Source organism: Panthera uncia, chromosome D2 (genome assembly GCF_023721935.1).
Source record: "Panthera uncia isolate 11264 chromosome D2, Puncia_PCG_1.0, whole genome shotgun sequence".
Lineage (NCBI taxonomy): Eukaryota > Metazoa > Chordata > Mammalia > Carnivora > Felidae > Panthera > Panthera uncia.
In genome coordinates, this window is record NC_064818.1 from 78,859,824 (window position 1) to 78,884,304 (window position 24,481).

The following is a 24,481-nucleotide window of genomic DNA, read 5'->3' on the forward strand; positions in this document are numbered from 1 at the left end:
GGGAGAGAGACAGAATGGCTGATTCTGCACATAGCTAAGGAGAAGGGCAGAGGCCACAGTTAGTGACGTTGCTGGTACAATATGGCCTTGTACGTAGCATTTCGTAAATATCTGTTGAAATATTTTTGAAATACCGGTGCAGACACTGGATGGCAGAAATTTAAAAGGTGTAGTGACATTTGAACTTCAGGAGGTGGCGCTTCTGGTACACTTCACCTTGGAATATGGTTTTATACGCGGAGGTAAAGGAAAAACTTGCAGCAGTCAGTCGACTTGAACTAGAGCCCAGCTCTTTACTTCTCAGCCTCCTACCTTGTATGGCTGCTGCTTAGTATATAATTTTTAATAAGCATGGCTTGAGTTCCCGCTCCCACCGTAAATTAGAAATCGGCAATGGCTGTTTAAAGGCTTATCAGTGCAACTGGAGGCAACAGCTGGCAAGCTGGCTTGGAGGGAGGAGACTGGAAACAAACTAAGTTGGTGCTAGAGTACCGTATGTTGCGAAAGAAACAGGCATCTTTCAGACTGTGTGTGTGGCGGGGGGTGGGGGGCAGGTGATACGGTTATATGTCCAGTTGCAGGATGAACAGCGGGCCAGGTCATAGCTGGTGCCACATCTTTCCCACAGTGTTGAGTAAAGGCTGAGAGAAACCTAGCCCTGAGGGAATCTAGCCATAGGCAGGAAGTATGGCGGTGGTGGGCAGGCAGCTGAAGGCCTCAGGGATGCCCGGCTGTTCGTGGGGATGGAGTTGTGGGCAGAATTCTAGTCTCGGATGAATCGAGGCTGATCCTAGAACTCAGTGGATGGAACAAAACTGACTAGAGGAGAAGAGTGGGGGAAGGGCCACAGGAGGACAGCCAGTACTGAGTTAGCACTTGTGTACTGAGCTCTATCCAGAGCACCCAGTAGCTGGAAGGTGGGAGAACCAGGATTCCATCCCAGTCTGTCTCCGGAACTCAGGCTCTTCACTCCCAGGCCACAACAGTGGCTGGAACTGCCCGCTGTTGCAGCTTGGGTACAGCTGATGCTGGCCCTGCAGGCACACTGCCATGGGTCTTACTGAGCTGTGGATCCCAGCACCATGCAGCTTCCCCCTCCGGGGCAGCTCAGTCCTGGAGTCCAGCTGGGCCGAGACCATTTGCCCAGATCCCAGGTCTCCTCTGCGTGGGCGTGTGTGGGCAGAGCTTCTCTCTTCTGGTTTCAGCAAAGACCACTTCTCTTCTAATGGAAATAACCTGCCATGGGGCATCCCCCTTCCCCCCCCCCCCCAACACCCAACTCGTGTCTTTGCTAAAAGTCCTCCTATTTTACTCTGTGATTATCTTCTCTGTAATCTTCCTTTATTGCATATGTCCTCGTTTTTAAGGGGGGGGGGATTATCCAATTCTTCCCTCCCTGCTCCATACAATTCTAAGCTTCATGAAGGCAGAGGCTGCAAATCCCAATTATACAAAGAACTGACACAATTCCATTGAAAGAAAAAAAAAAAAAAGCCTGACTAAAAAATGGGCATTGCAACTGACTAGGACTTTTCTTAAAGAAAATATACCAGTGGCCGACGGTTATAGGCCTACCTCGGAGATATTGTGGGTTTGGTTCCAGACCACCACAATGAAGCAAATATTGTAATAAAACAAGTCAAAATAATTTGGGGGGTTTCCAGCGCATATAAAAGTTATTTTTACCCTATATTGGAGTCTATTAATTGCAATAGCATTGTGTCTAAAAAAAAAAAAAAAAAAAAAAACCAACAATGTACATAATTCAATTTAAAAAATACGATTGCTAAAAAACCCTAACCATCATCTGAGCTTTCAGTGAGTCTCAGTCTTTTTTTTTTTTTTTTTTTTTTTTTTGGTGCAGGTCTTGCCTCAGTGTTTCTGGCTGCTGACTGATCAGGGTGGTGGTTTCCTAGGGTGGCCGTCACAGTTTCTTAAAATAGGACGATGAAGTTGGCCGCATTGGTTGACTCCTCTTCCTTTTACAAACAATCTCTGTTGCATGCGGTGCTATTGGACAGCATCTTACCCACAGGAGAACTTCTTTCAAAATTAGAGTCTGTCCTCTCCAACCCTGTTGCTACTTTATCAATTAAGTTTATCTTCTATTCTAAATCTTCTGTTGTCCTTTCAACAGTCTTCACAGCATCTTCACCAGGATCAGACTCTACCTCAAAAAACCACTTTCTTTGCTCCTCCATGAGAAGCAACTCTTCACCTGTTAAAGTTGTGTCACGAGATGGGAGCCGTGTAGTCCTGTCTCCAGGCCCCACTTCTAGTTCTGGTTCTCTTGTTATTTCCACCACATCCTCGGTCACTTCCTCCGCTCAAGTCTTGAACCCCTCAAAGTCCTCCAGAGGGTTTGAATCAACTCCTTCTAAACTCCTCTTGTGACATTTTGACCTCTTCCCATGAAGCACCAATGTGTTTAATGTCCTCTAGATTGGCCATGCCTTTCCAGAAGGTTTTCAACTACCGTTGCCCAAATTCATCTGAAGAATCAATGTCTATGGCAGCTATAGCCTCATGAAATGTATTTCTCAAATAACGAGACTTGAAAGTCAAAATTACTCCTTGACTGATGGGCTGCAGCATGGATGTTGTGTTCACAGGCATAAGAACATTAATATTGTCCATTTCCAGCAGAGCTCTTGGGTGACCTGGTGCATTGTCGAAGAGCAGTAATGTTAGGAAAGGAATCTATTGGTCTGTTTTTTTTGAGCAGCAGGTCTCAATAGTGGGCTTAAAATATTCAGTATACCATGTTGTGAACATGTGCTATCATCCAGACCTTGTTCCATTTATAGAGCACAGGGAGGAGATGTAGCACAATTCTGAAGGGCCCTAAGATTTTTGGAATAGTCAATGGGCATTGGCTTCAACTTAAAGTCACCAGCTGCATCAGCCCTTAACAAGAGTCAGCCTTTCCTTTGTTTTATTTTTTTTAATTTTAATTTTGTTAATGTTGATTAGAGAGAGCGTGAGTTGGGGAGGGGCAGAGAGAGAGGGAGACACAAAATCTGAAGGAAGCAGGCTCCAGGCTCCGAGCCATCAGCACAGAGCCTGATGCAGGACTCAAACCCACAAACTGTGAGATCATGACCTGAACCAAAGTTGGACACCTAACTGACTGAGCTACCCAGGCACCTAGCAAGTCAGCCTTTCCTTTGAAGGCTTTCCATTGACTTCTCTCCAGCTCTAACACAAACAGTCCAAGATGGCATTTTCCTCCAATAGAATGCTGTTTTGTCCGCACTGAAATTTGTTCAGTGTGGCCACCTTTGTTATCGTAGCTAGGCCGTCAGATGAGTTGCTACATCGGCACTCACTCTCCACCTTGTACTTTGATGTTATGGAGACCGCTTCTTTCTTAAACCTCATGAACCGACTTCTGCTAGCTTCAAACTTTTCTTCGGCTTCCTCAGCTCCTTGTTCTGGAGTAGGCTTTGGCTTAGGGCGATGTTGTGGCTGGTTTGATCTTCTGTTACCACTAAAACTTTCTCCATGCGGGCAATGAGGCTGTTTTGCCTTCTTGTTATTCATGTGTTCATCAGAGTAGCACTTTTAATTTCCTTGAAGAACTTTACCTTTGCATTCACAACTTGGGTGTTAGGCTGAAAGCGAGGACTCTTGTGCCAATCTTGGCTTTCAACCTGCCTTCCTCATTAGGCTTAATAATTCTAGCTGGTTGTTTGTTTTTTTTTTTTTTTCAAGTTTGAGTAATCTTTACACCCAATGTGGGGCTCGAACTCACAACCCCAAGATCACACATTACATGCTCTACTCACTGAGCCAACCAGATGCTCTGGTCATTTTAGTTTTTGATTAAAAGTGAGAGATGTGGGGCACCTGGGTGGCTCAGTCGGTTGGGTGTCTGACTCTTGATTTCAGCTCAGGTCATGATCTTGCAGTTCGTGGGTTTGAGCCCCATGTCGGACTCCACACTGACAGTGCTGAGCCTGCTTGGGATTCTCTCCCTCTCTCTCTCTACCCCTCCCCTGTGCATGCATATGTTTTTCTCAAACCGGTTTTTAAAAGTGAGAGATCTGTGACCCTTCCCTTCACTTGAACACTTATAGAGGCTTTTGTAGAGTCGGGCATTAATTAGCCCAGTTTCAGTATTGCTGTGTCTCTGGGACTAGGGAGGCCCAAGGTGGGGGGGTGGTAGAGAGAGAGAGAGAGAGAGAGAGAGAGAGAGAGAGAGAGAGAGAGACAGGAACAGCCAGTCATTGGAGCAGTCAGAACACACACAACATTAAGTTAACCTCAGTTAAGTTTGCAGTCTTAGATGGGTGTGGTTTGTCATGCCCCAAAATAAGTGTAATAGTCATACCAAAGATCACTGATCACAGATCGCCATAACCGATGTAATAATCATGAAAAAGCCTTAAGTATGGTAAGAATCCCCAAGAAGTGAGACACGGAGACGTGAAGTAAGCAAATGCTGTTGGAAGAATGGCGCTGATAGACTTGCCTGCCACAGCCTTGCCACAAACCTTCCATTTGGAAAGACCACCGCCTCCCCCACATCCCCCACCCAAACCCTCAGTATCTGCAAAGCACAATACGATGAGTTGCGCTTGTACGTGGAAAGGTGCTCAAAGTCACTACTCCTCAGGGACATGCAAATCGAAACTGCAGTGAGACAGCACCTCAGACCTGATAGATTGGCTGTTACCAAAAAAGACCAGAGCGAGCAAGCATGGGCGAGCATGTGGAGGAAAGGGAACCCTGTGCCCGGTTGGTGAGGACATAAACTGGTGCAGAGACGATGGGAAACAGGATGGAGGTTCCTCAGATTAAAGGGGCCCCTGGGTGGTTCAGTTGGTTAAGCATCTGACTTCAGCTCAGGTCAGGATCGCACAGCTTGTGAGTTCGAGCCCCACGTCGGGCTCTGCGCTGACTGCTTAGCCTGGAGCCTGCTTTGGATTCTGTGCCTTCCTCTCTACCCTTCCCCTGCTTGAGCGCTTGTGCTCGCTTGCGCGCGCGCGCGCTCTCTCTCTCTCTCTCTCTCTCAAATGTTGAAAAAAAATTAAAGGAAAAAAAAAAAAGAAACAGGGCACCTGGCTGGCTCAGTTAGTAGAGTGTGTGGCCCTCGGGATTGTATGTTCAATCCCCACGTTTGGTGTAGAGATTACTTAAAAATAAAATCTTAAAAAAAAAAATCCAGCAATTTCACTGTTGTGTACATATCAGAAGGACACAATATCACTATCTGGAAGAAATGTCTGCACCCCCATGTTCATTAGAACATTATGATAGCCAGACATGAAACGACATAAGCTTCCATTAACAGATGAGTGGATAAAGAAAATGTGCTATATATTTAAACATACAGTGGAATATTCAGCCATGATAAAGAAGGAAATCCTATCCTTTGTGACCCCATGACTAGACCTTGAGAGCATTTTGTGAAGTGGCATAAGTCCGAGAAGGACAAAGACTACACGATCCCACTTGTAGGTAGAATCTGAAACTGAACTCCCGGAAACAGAACAGGTTGGTGGTTGTCAGAGGCATAGAGCTGGGGAAATGGATGAAGGTAGTCAAAGGTAAAAACTACCAGTTAGAAACCCTGGGGGTGTAATGTAGAGCATAATGACTATAGTTCACTCTACCACATTGTGTATTTGGAAGGTGTTAACCTTCTCATCACGAGAAAAATTGTAATGATGGGAGATGGTGAATATGAACAATCTATCCATTGTACTCCTGAAACTAACACAAGGTGAGGTCAATCATATGCCAGAGAACTAGGAAAAAAAATACTATTTGATGAATGAATACATAAATGACTGTCTTCAATTAACTTTGATGAGTTCTTAGTTGCCATGTAGGTTATTCGATCACAGTCCTGTCTTCTAAACTGCATTCAGCATGGGAAGAGACGACAGGCTTGCTAGGAACTTAAGTCCCATTCCGGGGCAGACCTAGGTTTTGTGAGTTCTGGAGCTATTTGGGGGGCCCACTTTGAGAAAAAGAACGGAAGTTATAGTCTATGTGCTGCCAAAGTCAGCACCAGAATGGAAATTATGAACATGAAATTGGTTATGAAGGTGTATACTTAGAATGACAGCACAACTAATTAAAGATCTAAAAAGCTGCCCAAATAAAAAATGCCATAGAAATCCAGAAGGAATAACATTTTTATTAACTGTTATTTCTGTTGTTTTTCTCACATATTCTGGCTGCATGATAATGTATCACCTTTTTTGTATGACCGTGATCTTGGAGTTTTGCAACTAGAACAGAAAGATAAGTTAGTCTTTCCATTAATGTGGCTATCCAACTTCTTGTTCTAAAATCATTAGACTTTTTGCTTAATGCTCTTGCTATAACTGTGTGTTTGGTTTTTTTACCCTAATGAGGGTCACCAGGAGGAGAAAGTTTTGTATATTTTCTTTATCTTCTCTCATATACCTAGTAGCTAGCGCGATTGATTGGCGGTAGGTTTTCAAACCACAGGAAGCCACCATGGTCCTTCTTCCTGGAGTAGCAGGTGTACTTGTTAGTATATACATTGAAACATTTTTATTGTTTAATATAAATTTTTTTTTTGAGAGGAAGAGCAAGGATGATTGGGGGAAGGGGCAAAAGGAAAAGGAGAGAGAGAAATCTTAAGCAGGCTCCATGCCGGGCATGGAGCCTGATGCGGGGCTCAATCCCATGACCCTGGGATTGTGACCTGAGCCCAAACCAAGAATTAGCCGCTAAACAGACTGAGTCACCTAGGTGCTCTGAAACATTTTTATACTAAAATAAAAACAGGAATATCATAGAATGGAATGAAAAATACATTAGTTTTTAAAGCTCAAAGACTAGATTTCATAAGGCTATAATTTTGAGTTCATATCTCAACACTTTAGAAACCCGATGACAATCTTAGATTCTCTTATAGTGCTTCCATTTGTGTTTAGATTTAATTGAATGTAGTGATTTTTTTTTTTTTTTTACTTCATTACCTAACTGGAATTTAAGACCCACTTTTTATTGAAGTACGCCATAGACACAGACATTCAGGTTAAGGCTTACTGAATTTTCACAAAGTAGACATACCTGTACATCCAGCACTGAGGTCAAGAAACAGAACTTGAGGGGTGCCTGGGTGGCTCCATCGGTTAAGAGGCCGACTTCAGCTCAGGTCATGATCTCATGGTTGGTGGATTCGAGCTCTGCGTGGGGCTCTGTGCTGACAGCTCAAGAGCCTGGAACCTGCTTTGGATTCTGGGTCTCCCTCTCTCTCTGTTCCTCCCCCCCTCTCTCTTTCTCTTTAAAACAAAACCAAAACCAAACAAAAGAACTTGACCACCATCCCAGAAGATCTCCTTACAGTCCCTTGCACATACAACCTCCACTCCACTGCCTCGATTTCTAACAGTATGGTTTAGTTTTGCTTGATTTTGAACTTTAAGTAGAGCCGTTCAGTCTGTATCAGTTTGCCTCTGGCTTATTTCCCCCAACGTTATATTTATGACTCCTTTGTATTGTTGTGCATAGTAGCAAATCCTTCTTTCTTACTGCTGTTTCTTTGTCTGAATATACTACAACTTATTTATCTGTTTCACTGTTGGGCATTTGGATAATTTTTGTATCTGGGCTGCACGAATAAGTGCTATGATCCTTCTAGTTCATGGCTTCTTGTGAACATGTGTCTGTGTTTGAGTCTAAAACTAAGCGGAATCGTTGGGTCGTAGGGTATGCATGTGATCACCTTTGGTTAGACACCGCAGTCTACACACTCACCAACAGTGTGTGAGAGTTCTAACTCCTCCGCCTCTTCACTAGCACGTGGTAGTGCTTTCTCCTTCTCTAATTGTAGATTTTCTGGTACCCATGTAGTGGTGTTTCATTGTGGTTTCAATTTGCACTGCATCTTTTATAAAGTATCGATGGTTCACAAAAGATTCTTCTTTACAACTTATTTTGGTAATGTGAAATTTTCAGCATTGTTATCAGATTTGGGAAGACCTCTAAGTTTTATTTTATGCATGAACTTTAATATTTCAGGAAACTTTCAATACATAGATTCTAGATGAATAAACTGTGATACACCCACACAATGGAGTGCTATGCAACCATTTTTTAATGTTTATTTATTTTTGAGAGAGAGAGAGAGAGAGAGAGAGAGAGAGCGTGCAAGCCAGGAGGGGAGAGAGAGAGGGAGACAGAAAATCTCAATCAGGCTCTGTACTGTCAGTGCAGAGCCTGGTGCAGGGCTTGAACCCACGAATCGTGCTTAACCAACTGAGCCACCCAGGTACCCACCCCCCCCTTTTTTTTTTAAAGAATGAGCTGTGTGAAATGATAAGGGATAATATATTTTTTTGGCAAATGTTAGGATTGTCTGCTAAAATAACATTATACCTTATAGAAACTGAAGACAAATTATCATCAGAGTCTCACAATGTGGTTACTAGAAGATCAACCTACAAACATCAATGGCTACATTTCTATATACTAATAATAAATTGTGAGGAAGCATAATTTTAAAATGCCATTATTATATACACTTCAAAGAACCCTAGAAATACATCTAACAAAATATGTCCATCTTATATACAGAAACTTTCACAACTTCATTGAAAGACTGAGACTCAAAAGTATAAAGACTTAAAGGTAGTTAGGCTGAGAATTGTAAAGTGACCAATTTCTAATCAAAATGGTGCTGGCTATTGTATCAATGCGTGTGGGGGGGGAATCCTATGAAATTGGATTGTTATCTCACTTTATATGTAAAAATCAGAACCAAATGGATTAACGGCTTAAATGTAAAAAGGGCAAAACTTTACTTTTTTTTTTCTTTTTTTTCTTTTTTAACGTTTATTTTTGAGACAGAGAGAGACAGAGCATGAATGGGGGAGGTTCAGAGAGAGGGAGACACAGAATCTGAAACAGGCTCCGGGCTCTGAGCTGTCAGCACAGAGCCCGACGCGGGGCTCGAACTCACGGACCGTGAGATCGTGACCTGAGCCGAAGTCGGCGCTCAACCGACTGAGCCACCCAGGCGAAAAAGGGCAAAACTTTAAAACATTTGGAAGAATATGTAGGAAAATATATTTCTAAGCTTGGGATAGGAAACAACTTCTTTCAGAAAGGTAGATCATAAAGTCAAGAAATAAGATACAATCTTGTAGAAATTCCACATTTGCAACATCAGACAAAGGATTAGCCTCCAGAATATATAAAGAATTTCTACAAATGAATTAGGTATAAGCAACCAATGGAAAAATAAACCGCGTATAGAAAATGAACATTTTGCAGAAGAGGGAACAATTTTTTGGCAAATAAAATTACATGGAGGCATTGAATCTCTTTGGTTAACAAGGAAATAAAAAGACTGTAATGAGATGCCATTTTACATCTATAGGATTGGTGATAATAAAGAAGTCTGATAACATGTTGCATAGACTATGGATCAACAATTCTTATACTTGTAAGAGCGGAAATTTTTATAATCAGGTTGAGAACCAACCAGAAATAAGGGTGGACATTTATTTACCTACGGACAAGCAGACTTTATTCCTAGATCTCGACTCCTGAGAAGCTCTTGTATGTGGATACCAGGAGACCAAGAATGTTCATAGCTGGACTGTTTACAGTAGCAAAAACCTGGAAAAAACCATATGCCCATTGTCAGAATGGCTAAGTAAATTATGGCATATTCACATGATAGATCATAATACAGCAACGAAAAGCTATTCACAACTTGATAAATCATAATAGCAAAATTCAATGAAAAAGCAAGTTTTAGAAGACCATACAGTTTAATATCCTCTAAAGTTAAGATAGCAGCAAAACTAAGTAGGGCTTCATATAAACAGTGTTAAACAGATCATAGGGCGGGGGTGTCTGGCTGGTCAGTCAGTGGAAGATGCGACTTTTGATCTCAAGGTCATGAGTTCAAGCCCCATGTTGGGCATGGAGCCTACTTAAATAAAAAAAAAAAATCATAGGAATAACAAACACAAATCGGTGGTCTTATCTCTGGAGGATTAAGGGATAGGATGGAGACAGCACACAAGTCAATCCCTGGCATTTGTACTTTTCTAAGTCTTTAGCTGGTGGTTGCTTTACAGCGTCTGCTTATGTTTATATATACTCTACATACTCCAGTGATCCCGAGTGTTACCATGATGAAAAAAGCAAAATTACTAAGAAAGATTTGGTCTTGAAATATATAAACCACCACCAATTAGAAGAGAGAATATAGGAAAGGAACTCCCTATGTGACATTCCAGGAATAAATCTCATCGGAAACCTGCAGGATCTATGTGAAGACAATTTTGAAAGTCTACCGAGAACCATAAAAGGAGACCTGGAAATGGAAAGGCTTTTTTTTTTTTTTTCTTAGAAAAACTTATTTCATAAAGGTGTCAATTCTCCTTGAGCCTATAAATTTAATGCTTTATGCAGTTTCTGAAGTTTTTTTTTTCTCAGCCTAGATAAGTTAATTCTAGAATTCATATGGAAACCAGAAATAAAAAGTGACTAGAACTGAATAGAAAGCTTCGTAAATCTGCCTGGTATAGGTATATGAACGGACATAAAGGCCAATGAAGCAACCAAAAAGGACAAATAGACTATTTATTGAAGAAATAATTATTATATGCTATATATAATTATTACCAATCGGGATGAGCTTGGGATTGTTCAATATGTGATATTGGGGGAACCAGATAGCCATATTTAAAACCTAATTTCAGGGGCTCCTGGGTGGCTCAGTCGGTTAAGTGTCTGACTTTGGCTCTCAGGTCATGATCTCACAGTTCGTGGTCTTGAGCCCTGTGTCAGGCTCTGTGCTGACAGCTCAGAGCCTGGAGCCTGCTTCAGATTCTGTGTCTCCCTCTCTGTGCTCCTCCCCCACTCATGCTCTTTTTCTCTCTAAAAAATAAATAAACATTAAAAAAATAAAAAAAACACCTAATTTCAGAATGATCCTAGATTTAAATGTTGAAGAAGTAAATCTAGAAAAAAAATAGGAAATTCAAAAATAACCTAGGAGTGGGAAAGATCTAAGCGTGACTGAACCTACTGAAGCTATAGATGAACTTGACTGTCTAAAGAGGAAGAAAATGAAACTGTGTAAAAATGGAAAGGTGGAAAAATGTTAGTTCATCTTATAAAGAACTTAATATGTGAAGGATTTAATTTGTAAATTGAATATGTAAAGAATTTCTACCATTAATAAGACCGATTATGCAATAATAAAATAGGCAGAGGTTTCAAATGGACATTTTGTATATTTTCTAAAAGCAAATGCAAATGGCTTTTAAACATCAAAAAACAAATGTTCTATCTTAAAATGTTCACTCTTAGAGAAATGGCAATTAAATAACAACTGAAAAATTAGCAAATGAACAACCCAGTTAAGAAATGGGCAGAAGATCTGAACCGACGCCTCACTGAAGAAGATGCTCATGCTCAGATGGGGAATAAGCAAGTGAAAAGATGGTCAACATCCTATGCCATTAGGGAATTGCAAATTAGAGTGACAATGAAGTAAAACCAAAACAAACCACTTCATACCATTAGAATGATGAAAATCCAAAACTCCAATAATACCAAAGGCTGGCAAGGATGTGGAGTGACAGAAACTCTCCGTCGTTACTGGTGGGAAAGCAAAATGGTGTGGCCGCTTTGGAAGACGTTTTGGCAGTTCCTTATGAAACTAAACCTGCTTTTACACAGTCCAATCACGCCCCTGGGTATTTACCCAAAGGAATTGACAACTTATGTCCACGTAGAAATCTGCACGTGGATGTTTGGGGGAGTTTTGTTTATAACTGCCAAATTTGGAAGCAAATCCATTCGGCAGGTGAATGGATAAATACGCTGTGACATGTCCAGACTATGGTATGTTATTCAGTGCTAAGAGGAAATGAGTTACTAAGACACGAAAAGACATGGAGAAACTTCCTGGGGGCGTGTTACTAAGTGAAAGATGCTGATCTGAAAAGACAAAACCATGGAGACTGTAAAAGGACCAGTGGTTGCCAGGGGTTGGGGGAGGGAGGAGGGATGAGGAAGGGGAGCACAGCGGATTTTTAGGGCAGTAAAACCGGCAAATCACTCTGCATGACACTGTAACGGTGGTTACGCTTCATTCTACATTTGTTCAGACCCACAGAATGTACGGCATCCAGAGTGAGTCCTAATGTAAACTATGGACTCTGATGACGACGTGACAACGCAGGTTCATCAGTTGTAACAAACGTACCGCTGTGGCACCGGATGTTAATAGTGGGGAAGGCGTGCACGTCTGGGGTCGAGGGTGTGTGGGAACCCTGTACCTTCTGCTCCGTTTTGCTGTGAACTTAACGCTGCTCTAAAAAACCAGTATATTTAAACAATGACAAGAAGATACCATTTTGAACTCCTCTAGATATCTGACACCCTGTATTCCTGAGGGTAGGGGAGTAGGGATGATTTTTGCAGGGGCACGGAAGGATCGTCTTATTGATCCAACTTAAAAATGTATAGTCTCTGACTTAGCAATTGCACTTGTAGGAATTTACCCTACAGACCCATTCCTAGGTGAGTGAAAATGTATACGAACCCAGGAAAGACATTGCGTCCGTATGTATAACAGGTAAAAGACTGGAAATGTTCTAAATGTCCTACCCAAGGGATTGGATTAAATACAGTACATTCATAAGATGATATCCTTGTAGGTATCAAAAGAAAAAGTAGAAGGATAATTCAGTCTCTGGTTGATGGCATGAAAAATGTTGGGCAGAGTTTTAGCTCTGCCACGCGTTACTGGTGATGCCGCGTACGTTTTTGAGATTTTGCTGTCCAATTTGCTGTGATTTCCATCAGGTTTCCTTCCTGTAGAATCATTTCACCTTTCTGTGGGCCAGGGCAATCACAGATACTCAGTATTAAATGGTTTGTCCTCGAGGTGTTCATGATAGTAACAATTGAGAATTTCCTTTAAGTTTTTTTAAAATGAGAATTTAGCAAAACATTCAGTATTTTCCCAATCTTCCTATGATTCACTTCTCTTCATTATTTGGATTATCAGAAATCCAGAACCTATTCACTTCATTTGAGATTTATCCCTGCCATTTAATCAACTGCTGTATTGAGATCTAAAAAATTTTCTCTTACAAGTTGCTTCCTAATGTCAAAATAATTTCTGTTAATTTCATTGCTCCTTTTTAATCGCTTATTTCATACTCTGATAATTTTATACTTTTGTGCGTAATGGATTGAAATCCTTCTTCTATGTCCAAATCTGAAAATTTTAATTTACTGAACTAGTCTAAAATGACTTTTCCAGATCGTAGTTAAGATGACATAGTCAACCTTTCTTAATTTTTACAGCCTTAAAATATTTAAAAATAATCTACATATCATAAAGTATGCCTTTTAAATGTTTATTTTGAGAGAGAGAATGAATGAGTGAGTGAATGAATGAATATATGAATCCTAAGCAGGCTCCGTGCTGTCAGTGCAGAGCCCAATGTCGGGCTTGATCTCGCCAACTGTGAGACCATGACCTGAGCCAAAATCAAGAGTCAGACACTTAACCAACTGACCCACTCAGGTGTCCCTAAAGTATGCCTTTAAAAAAATTGTACAGTCCAGTGTTTTTTTGCTCTCTGTCTCCACAGTTATGCCTATTCTGGACATCCCTTATAAATAGAATTATACAATACGTGGCCTTTTGTGAAAACTTTAACCTTTTGAATAAACTCATGTCTTGTTTTCAAAGTTTTCTTCTCATAGAAAATATATTTCAGAGTGGTTAAAATGTCCTTGTACTTTAAAATGTGCTGTAGGGTGCCTGGCTGGCTTGGTCAGTGGAGCAGGTGACTCTTGATCTTGGGGTCGTGAGTTCGAGACCCACATTGGGTATAGAACCTACTTAAAAAAAAAAGTTCTAAAATGTTGTGCTGCAAGAGCTCTCTGCTTTGTTGGTAATGGGCAGGTCATCTCACTTAAAAAATCCTTAGACTTAAAAAAACAATCCAATTTGGCGTAGGTGTTTAAAATACTGCATCTAATATAAGAAAGAATAACTGTTGGAAAATCCCAAAGTAGTCAGCAACTTTGGGAATTGGGAGGACCTCTTCCTGATGTGATTTATGGATTAGTTTCACCCAGAATATGTTGTAAATGCTTGCTAATGTTGTTGAAGAGCGCTTGAAACGGTCATCTTTCCTGAGAGTGACATCACTGATTGCAAATGTGCAACGTGGGTTACGGTGGTCCAGAGCTTCCTTGAGTCTGAGCGACTGCCAAAACTGCATTTGAATTCTCCTTGTGTGTGCCTTAATTCCGGAGGAATTTTGGCAGACAGGTTAAAATTTGGTTTCCTGCATAACAAAGTGGGGTTTTTTGTTTGTTTGGTTTTTTTTGTATCTTAGAGTAGTATACACATAATGGCATATGGGAAGCAATTCTCTACTGCAGAATTGGCATCAGTAGAGGGTTATCTGATGTCTGGTTTTTTTGTTTTGTTTGTTTTAATTTTTTAACGTTTATTTTTGACAGAGAAAGAGCACGAGTCGGGGAGGGGCAGAGAGGGAGACACAGAGCGCAGGCTCCAGGCTCTGAGCTGTCAGCACAGATCCCGATATGGGGCTCGAACCCACGAACTGCGAGATCGTGACCTGAGCTGAAGTCGGAGGTTTAACTGACTGAGCCACCCAGGCGCCCCTATCTGATGTCTGGTTTTGATTTCTCGGTTCATTTTGTTCAAGTTTTCCCTTATTTTGATTTTTCGTGAGCTGTTTTGGATAAATAAGTCAGTGTTGTCCTTTCATTTTGATAGTTTTCCAAGCACTCGTGTGAAAATGGATCAAATCTAGCAGTTTGAGGATTTCCCCATATTCTGAAGGGCGTCACTTGTTACTGTCTCTGATGGGTAATCCTCTTTGATTTAACAATTTAATACCCTCAACTACTCCTTTTAGTATGTCAGAATAATATCATGTGTTCTTTCTTGTCTGTTCTCTTCAAGGCAATGGTAAAGCACCGTTTAGTTTATGTGTAATCCAAGGAAACATAGCCTCCTTGTGTTCTGTGACATCTGATTTCTGAGAGTTCTTAATATATGTAATTCTGACAACTTACCTGGTGTAGGTAATGGGTGTCTTGTTAAAAATATTTAATCTCAATTAAAAAACCCCTAATACATACATTCATCTGTTGTGGAACAGACTAGCCAAGATCTCATAACCATTTCATCTTTAAGTTTGTTTTAGAATACCTATCTGAGAAGCATTTTAACAGATTTCTTGTTTTGATTCTCTGTAAATTGAGATCAGGATTTGGCAGGCGAAAAGCTGGCATGCAGAGTATATATAGCAGAGGCTGAGAGTTCACGCTGCTCAAGGAAGTCAACACATTTATTCACGTGAGGCTGTGCTGACACATTGTTTTCTCTTTGGAAATTCTGTTTTGTGTTTGATTCTCCTAATCTTATCTATTCTGTTGTTCTTTTTATTATCAGGATTTTCTGGACTATTATGATTCTTTTTGAAATAATTTAAATGGGAGAGGTTGGTTTTTCTAGCATTTTGAACATCCTGCCAATTTTTTGTTAATGTTTGTTTCCTTTTGATAGAGACAGAGCACGAGTAGGGGAGGGGCAGAGAGAGAGGGAGGCACAGAATCCGAGGCAGGCTCCAGGCTCCGAGCTGTCAGCAGAGAGCCTGATGCAGGGCTCAAACTCACAAACCATGAGATCATGGCCTGAGCCGAAGTCGGATGCTTAACTGACTGAGCCACCCAGGTGCCCCCAAGGTCCTGCCTATTTTTATTCTTTCAGTCCTCTCTTTAGTTTCCAGTAGGATCCTTACTTTCCAGTGTACTTGAATTTTGGAATGATCAATAATTGTAGAAAATAGAAAATGTATCTGAAATTAAGGCAAACACAAGAGCAATACAAATGCACTTAAAAATTGCCCACCGTGTTCAATCGAACCCCATAATTATGTAATCAAATTCTTCTCCTACAAATAGTGAATTATTGATGGGATGTGTAGGAGTTTTTCACTGGAACATTTGCTTCTTCAGGCTACTTTGCTGTATTGGTGGCAATTTTGCATGCTGTTTTATCTGGAACTGTCAGACTCTGCGGGCGAGATGCCTCGGAGAAGTGGAGGTGTGCATAGCAATGCACGCAGCCTCCTGTTCAGTTCCTCCTTGCTATTGGAAGTAAGGCTTTGTGCTTGTGTCCCACAAGCCAAGAATGCTGACGTTTCGTTTCATGCGATTTACTGCAAAAAGAGAAAAGTATGGTGTGTTTATAATTTGTACACGTGGCTTAGTGGGTATATTTCTGACAGGTGAAAACTTTGGTTTTAATTAAAACTTTGGTTTTAATTTAAAAAAAAAATAAAACAAAGTTTAATTAAAACTTTGGTTTTAATTTAATAAAACAAGATCCACATCCCCGGCTTCAGATTTTAAATGTTGGGTGTTTGGGAGAGTTTTCCGCAGACTAGCTTCTGGCTCTCTCCACCTCACCCTCTTTCCCTGAAGGGCCCATTCATAGGGCCAGCAGACCCGCTCACCCTGAACTGTGTGATGGGGGGGGAGTCCCGTAAGAGCATCCCCGGAAGTGACCGTTCTGGGGGGTGGGGGGCTAGCATTACCACCTCACTGGTCCACAAGAGTGACTTTGAGCTGCATAAACACCTTCCCAAACCAAATGTGTTTCCAGCTCAAGGCCCCTTTGCTAGAAGGAATACCGGTCCCTGCAATACCACCAGACCCAGGGGAGGTGGGCGGAGGGGAAGTCGGAGTAGGAAGAGGGCGCTCTCCTAACAATTTGGAGTTCTGACGCCATTTGCAAATTTTACCAGAAAACGTCTTGCCGTGTGAACACGTTGCTAAGACCCCTTGCAAGGGGCACATGTGCGTACGAGACCCCGAAGATTTAGGCTTCGTGAGCTTTGTAGTAAACGTCCCTCTGGGTCTAATTATTTCATGGCTTTGGGACCCCCTCCTAAGTATTTAATAAATGTGGGTTCATTTGGACAATGTTTGTCTGTTGGGCCCCCACCATGTGCAGAGTTGCCAGTGTGAGCGTTTTGTGGGGGCCGCCTCTGTGCCAGGGAGGCTCTTTCCTTCATGCTGCCCCTGCCGCTGCAGTAGCCATCTGAGTCCGCCCCAGTGTTGGTGTGGTCAGGGTGCCTTAGCCCAGCCTGGGGCCTGGGGAGCAAAGGAAAACCATTTTCTGTAGCCGGGGAAGCCCCTTCGATGACCAGATTCCTGGGTGCTGTGATTGTACTGGGTATAGCTGTGCCCCGCTCTTGCATCTTGGTGGAAATCTATCACCTCATGAGGACAAAGGTCCGCATCAAGAGTATTGGAATTTGGGGGCAGACATTCTTTGGTCCTTTTTCCCCACTGGATCCAAACTACGGCTGATGACACACGTGTTTACGAAGGTCTTGCTCAGCTAAGAGCACTTTCCTGAAGCTTTCTGTACCCATCTAGGTAAACGGTCAGGCCCACTGGCCAGTGAGTAGGCCGAGAGCCGACCTTTCTGGCCCAAGGGCCCCACTGCTAACTCAAAAGCTGCTTTAAAAGAGGTTTGAGGGGCACCTGGGTGGCTCAGTCGGTTAAGCATCCGACTTCGGCTCAGGTCATGATCTCACGGTCCGTGAGTTCGAGCCCCGTGTCAGGCTCTGTGCTGACAGCTCAGAGCCTGGAACCTGCTTCAGATTCTGTGTCTCCCTCTCTCTCTGACCCTCCCCCCTTCATGCTCTGTCTCTCTCTGTCTCAAAAATAAATAAAACATTAAAAAAAATTAAAAAAAGGTTTGAAATGTTTATACTCTGGATACACTGAAAACCTCTGAACTGTATACTTTAGATAAATGAATTTTATGGTATATCAACTCAATCTCAATAAAGCTGTTTAAAAAAAGTTTAACAAAAAGTTCAGTCAGGCTGCTGAGTCGTGAGATAGTACCAGCAGAGACCAGAGGAGATGTCCACACGTCTCCAGAGTAAGTGCCTGATGAAGTGGGCTTGGCAAAGGGTAGGGTGATGGCCCTGGGGGATATTGGGCAACTTTACCTCCACAGAGATGTCTGTAGAAAATGCCAGGTTCTCGTCTCCTCAGCTGCTGTTTCAGGGCGTATCTTACCATCTATTTCTAGGGTGGTTCTGAGACTTGGGTATATGCTGGAATCACCCAAAGTCTGTAAAACTCTTGAGGCCTCAGCCTCAAGAGTTTCTGCTTCAGTAGGTCTGGGTCAGAACGGAGAATCTGCATTTCTCACAAGTTTCCAGCGATGAGCCGGGAACCACACTTTGGGAACCACTTGGCCTATGGCTGCCAGAGCTCACTGTCCTGAGGTGGGGGGTGGGTGGCTGCTAAGTCTGGCCTCTGCTGGGGCAGCTCATGGTTTGCATCAGGCTCTTGGTTGAGGTGGAATCTCCAAGAGGCCCCCCCGGATCCAGCGGACTGGTGGGAGCTGAGGGCTATCGAGTGATTTTCAAACGGCTCTTCATGCCCCGTTAGTAGAAAGGAGCTGCCTCGGGGCGCCTGGGAGATCTGGGAGGCTGTGTGGGTGGTCTTCAGACCCCTCCCTGCCTACTTTTCCACCAGATCAGCTCTGTTCTTATGCCAAGTGTACTGGGATCCTATAGATGAATTTGTTTGAAGAATGGGTTCCGTTGCATGGACAATAGTATCTACGGTAACAATCTGGATTCTGGGCTCTGGAAGAGGAGGGCTCTAGAAGATTCCTCTGAGGGCCGGGTTCCAGGGAGCCAGCAGGACCGGGATGCCCCTTGGTTGCCGACTTGTACGCACTTTTCCGTTCCACGTAGAGTCATGCCTCCAGATCCAACACAGCTTTGTGATTAAGAGCTCGAGTCGGACAGAGGAGGGTCCAGCCACTCCCGGTCGAGTGTCCTCCTACCTCCGGGAGGTCTCTGTGCCAGATCTAGTCTTTCTTTTGGGCAAGGATTCTGCCATCACCCACGGGTGTTTGTGAGCCCGAGATGAGACTTGCTCTAAAGCCCTCAGCACAGCATCTGGCTCAATGTCAACGCTCACACAAGTATGAGTATTGCCATACTGGTTTGGTTATGTGGTGAAAAGTATAACGTTATTCTAGAATCAAATAATTACACGTAAAATCAATATGGATTCCATATCACCGAAGAATTTCAATAGTTAATGGATTTTTTTCCTCCTGTAGTGGGAAAAAATGGGTTTTTAGTTTTAAAAAATAGGAAAACTAATTACTAGAGCAACGGGTAAAAAATAGTTGAAAAGGAATAATTGCAGGGCACCTGGGTGGCTCAGTCGGTTAAGCGTCCGACTTCGGCTCAGGTCACGATCTCGCAGTCCGTGAGTTCGAGCCCCGCGTCGGGCTCTGGGCTGATGGCTCGGAGCCTGGAGCCTGCTTCTGATTCTGTGTCTCCCTCTCTCTCTGCCCCTCCCCCGTTCATGCTCTGTCTCTCTCTGTCTCAAAAATAAATAAACGTTAAAAAAAAAATTTAAAAAAAAAATAAAAGGAATAATTGCTTGAAACGATAACATTAGCAGAAATCACTCTGGTACTTTTTGTCACTTGCTCTGCTTGACAAAGGATTTCTGTGAAACACTTGTAATACTCCTATTTGCTATAAGTATCTTATTTTTTTTTAATGATGTTTTAATAAAAACTCATGCTTCATCTCGAATGATTATTCAGCTCCCAGACAAAATTAAGTTCATTCCAAGTAAGAAAGAATATATGTTCTACAGCAAGGCAACGCTGGGGCTTGGGGACAGTTACTCAAGGAATATTCAAGGAATTTAAGTCTTGAGTTTTTTATTTAAAGGAAGTATGATCAATTATCCTGTCTCTGGCAGAGTGCCATGTGAGGCCACATTCTTATTTCTTCACATTTGAAATTCAAATCAGGAGGAAAATGGAGATACAGTAAAACCTTGGTTTGCGAGCATAATTCGTTACAGAAACACGCTTGTAATCCAAAGCGCTTGTGTGTCAAAGTGAATTTCACGAACCATTGGCTCAGTTGTGATCATGTGGGGTTCAGTGTGACGTCCTAGTCTATTGTGAGACATCACCTATTAAGTTAAAATGTATATCAATTTTATATATATGTAATAAATATATATAAATATAAAATAAATATACATAAATATAAAATATAAATATAAATAATATAAATATAAAATAAATATATAAATGTAAGATATAAATATAAAATATATATAAATATAAAATATAAATATATATAAATATAAAAATATATATTGATATATATTGTATATTATATATATATATAAAAGTATTGGTTTTAAAATGTTTGTACTTTTAAAAAATGTTTATTTTTGACAGAGAAACACAAGTGGTGGAGGGGCAGAGAGAGACAGACACATGTGCACACACACACACACACACACACACACACACACACACACTCACACACAGAATCCGAAGTAGGCTCCAGGCTCTGAGCCATCAGCACAGAACCTGACACGGGGCTTGAACTCACGAACCTGTGAGATAGTGACCTGAGCTGAAGTCGAACCCTTCAGCAACTGGGCCACCCAGGTGCCCCTAAACCAGTAGTTCCATAGTACTTTTTTGGTTTGGAGGAGGGACATCAGCCAGGGTGAGGATTGAATATATTTGAAAGGGGATTCAAAGTGTTATTCTGTTGAGGATGTCACTGTAGAAAAGTGAAAAAAAAAATCAGAGGCTTTCTTTAAGTTTGTACAGAAAAGAAAATTCTTTGGAGATTTCTCTTGCCTGCTCTACTGTTGAGCCATCATCTATAATGCAGGTTATACTAGCATAGAAAATGGGAACGAGTAGTCAGGTTGACTGTTATGTATGAGCATGAATAATCTTTAGTTTTCTTTCTTTCCCACTTCAGGTCAAGTTGAAATTTTTTACTCTAGACCAAAGGCCTTTGTCGGGTTTGCAGAAAATATAGCACAGGTGCATGGGCTGTGATATACTTACTGAATATGCTTGTAATGGTCTGAAGTAATTATAGCAATTTTCGTGTTTCACCCTTATGGTCAGGCCTTTTGAATAAATTTAAAGTGGTAATAATTACAAGGGCGAAATGATTGTGTGATAACCTGTGGGTGTGTTCATTTAGCAATTTTTTTGTGCCAAAAAATTGAAGGGACTCGCTCAGGCTCCTTAAGAAAATATATGGCACGCTAGAGGGAAGACGGTTCTAGTAAACCATTATGAAGGAGAAACGGGAACGCATCATGAACTTGTGTATCTGGGAGGCATAGAACTCACCAAAATCTTCAGGTCGCGCTACGTGACATTATGGGTGGGAATCTTATGAGCTGTACTTCTGCCCCTGCCCTCTGTGCCGTCACAGCATAGGTTTGTTCTTCATGTACTGTCAACCCCACGAGAGAGACACCGTTGCTCACTTTAGGCAGATGATACATTTACCCACACGTGTGCCATTTTTAGCACGCTTTATTCCTTTGCGTAGACCCAGATTTTTGTCTTGTATGATTTCTCTTCTGCCTGAGAAATTTCCTTTAATGGTTTTTATAGTTCAGGGTTGCCGGTGATGAATTCTTTGAGCGTTTGTTAGTCTAAAATAACCTTGATTTTGCTCTTATTTGATAAAAAAATTTTTATTTTTATGTTTATTTTTGAGAGAGAGAGAGTGAGCGAGTGAATGTGAGCGGGGGAGGGGCAGAGAGAGAGGGAGACATGGAATCCGAAGCCGGCTCCAGGCTCCGAGCTGTCAGCACAGAGCCCCACCCTGGGGTCGAACTCACGAACCACGAGATCATGACCTGGGCTGCAATGGGACGCTCAACTGACTGAGCCACCCAGGCACCCCTTCCTTGGATACTTTCTATTTTGTGATTGCCTAGATAATTTCTGAGGAAAGGTCCTCTGTCCTTGTTTGTTCCTCGGGGTTGGTCTCCCACCCCCACCTCCACCTATGGCTGCTTTTAAGATTTTTCACTAAATTGCTGGGTATCTGGGTGGCTCAGTTGGTTAAGCGTCAGACTTCGGCTCAAGTCATGATCTCACAGCTCATGAGTTCGAGCCCTGTGTCCGCCCCTGTGCTGACAGCTCAGAGCCTGGAGCCTGTTTCGGATTCTGTGTCTCCCTCTCTCTCTGCCCCTCTCCCCCTTGCGCTGTCTCAAAAACGAACAAACATTAAAAAAAAAAAAAAAGATTTTTCACTGAATTTCAACCATTGGGTTAAAATCTACTTGGCACGGTTTTCTTAAGTTTATTCTTCTAGGGGTTCTTGAAATTCTGGATCTGTGGGTTTATGTGGGAGATCTTTGGCTATTATTTCTTCAAATAATTTTCTGCTTATTTTCTTTCCCTCTCCTTGAACTGCAATTACCTGTAAGTTAGATGCTTGATGTTTTCCTTCAGTTCACTGATAACCTGTTAATTCTCAGGGTTTTTTCTGTCTACACTTCATTTTACCATTAAAAAAAAGTATTTATTATTTAATCTCTATACCCAGCATGGGGCTCACAGCATGGGGTTCAAACTCGTGACCCCAAGATCAAGAGTCTCACACTCCATTGACTGAGCCAGCCAGGTTGCCCCATTTTACCATTTTCCAAATTGCTATGTCTCCTAATTTATTGATCTATTTTTCTGCCATGTACAATCCGCTGTAAATTGTATTCAGTTTATTTTTCATTTCATATTGTATCTTGAATTTCAAACAAGTCCAGTTAGGCATTTTTTTGGTCTTCTTTCTTCATCATGCTCGTGTTTTTATTTTCTTGAACACCTAGAGCATACTTCTAGGTCAATGTACTGCTTATGAATTCTATTATTTATGTCATTTCTGGGTTCATTCCTATTGATTTTTCTCCCTCATTATAAGTAATAATTTCTGCTTTTCATATTGGTGATGCCTTTTTCTAAAATAACTTATTTTTTATAATCTAGATTTACAAAAAAAAAAAAATCACAAAGCTAGTACGTGGTTTTTACATAACCCACATCCAGTTTTCGCTCTTAAAGTCTACACTTTATTTATCTTTCTTTAGTTTTTACCAGATGCCTTTTTTTCCTCCCATGATTCCATCCAGGATACCACGTTATATTTAGTCGTCTGTCTCCTTGCCTCTTTAAGTGGTGGTGGTTTTTCCAGACTTCTCTTGTTGTGGATGACCTCGGCACTTTTGAGGAGCGCGGGTGTTCTGTAGAATGTCCCTCGACGGGATTTATCCAACGTTTGTCTCAAGATTAGGTTGAGTTTATGGGTTTGGGGGCAGAAGACCAGGTAAAAATGCCATTTTTATTGCACTGATGTCTCACTGTTGATGTTAAGTGTAACCACCTGGGTGGGGTAATGTTTCTCAGGTTTTTCCATTAGAGTCCCCTTCGCCCCTCCTGTCCCTCCTGAACTTCACACATAACCAGGAACGAGGAGTTATATTCACCTCCTCCAGGGCAGATCTTTCACGTAAGTTATCTGGAGTCCTTCTGCATGGAGTCCTTCCGCATGGGAGAACTGTTGCTTCTTTTGCATTTATTGATCCATTCGTATCAGAATGGACTCATGGGCATCTCTACTTTGGGTTATGGACCGGTACTTCCATAGTGTTGCTCAAATGTTCCAGCTTGAGTCATTGGGAGGTTTTCAGTTGATGCCTAGGTCTCTATGGCATATGCTCACCATTGTGGGCTCTTTGTTTTTAACCCTTAATTTAATTTCTGGCACTATAAGATGCTGCTATAAGGCTCATCTTGTATGCTTCCTGCCCCGTTGCTAGAACCAGCCCTTTCTCCAAGGGGTCCTGGTTTCCTTAATTGAAGAATGGCATTAGAAACCAACATCTAGGTGCTAACTATGCTTGTTGCTAATGGCGTATTGTTGCTTTTAGGACTTCTCAGCTGACAGAGCAAAGAAATCTCTAGGAGCGTATACACACGCAAATATATGGACATCTGAGTTAAGCTACACGAGTTCATACCGATGTTCCAATTATAACTTAACATGTGGATCATTCCAGCCTCTTCTCCTTGCTTATCTATAAACTCTACCTTCAGTAGCGACACATATGGTTCTCACCATCTGCCATTCATTTACTTAACTGTTCAATTCCCCTATACATGCAGAGCAATGAACAATTGTGGGAAACCGTGTTATCAACTGGAGTATAGTGCTTGCGTGTGGTTTCTTTTCTCTTTTGATTTGAGACTCTGCATATTTCAAAGTTACCTAGGGTGGAACCCTTTCCTCCTACCCATCAATGAGGTGGTTTCATACATTTGTAACAGAATTAAAGACTGTTTTGTCATAGTCTGCATTCCACCTTGGGCATATCCAACTATCTAAATGATTAAAAGTGCATACAGGTGCATGTGGGTGGCTGAGTGGGTTGAGCGTCCGACTCTTGATTTTGGCTCAGGACATGAACCTGGGGTCATGGGATCGAGCCTCGGGTCTGCCTCTACACTGAGTGAGCCTGCTTAAGATTCTCTCTTCTCTCTCTTCTCTCTCTTCTCTCTCTTCTCTCTCTTCTC

The 24,481-nt window shown here is 41.9% G+C and overlaps 1 protein-coding gene and 1 long non-coding RNA gene across 3 annotated transcripts in view; one reads left to right on the forward strand and one right to left on the reverse strand.

Moving 5' to 3' along the window:
• FANK1 (fibronectin type III and ankyrin repeat domains 1) overlaps positions 1-24,481 on the forward strand; it is a 101,225-nt gene that overhangs the window by 26,330 nt on the left and 50,414 nt on the right. The window lies entirely within an intron of this gene.
• LOC125933507 (uncharacterized) lies at positions 9,509-18,864 on the reverse strand. Its single transcript, XR_007460976.1, has 3 exons — positions 18,039-18,864; positions 15,920-16,229; positions 9,509-9,609 (listed from the first exon to the last, which is right to left on the reverse strand). It is a non-coding gene; the product is annotated as an uncharacterized LOC125933507 (long non-coding RNA).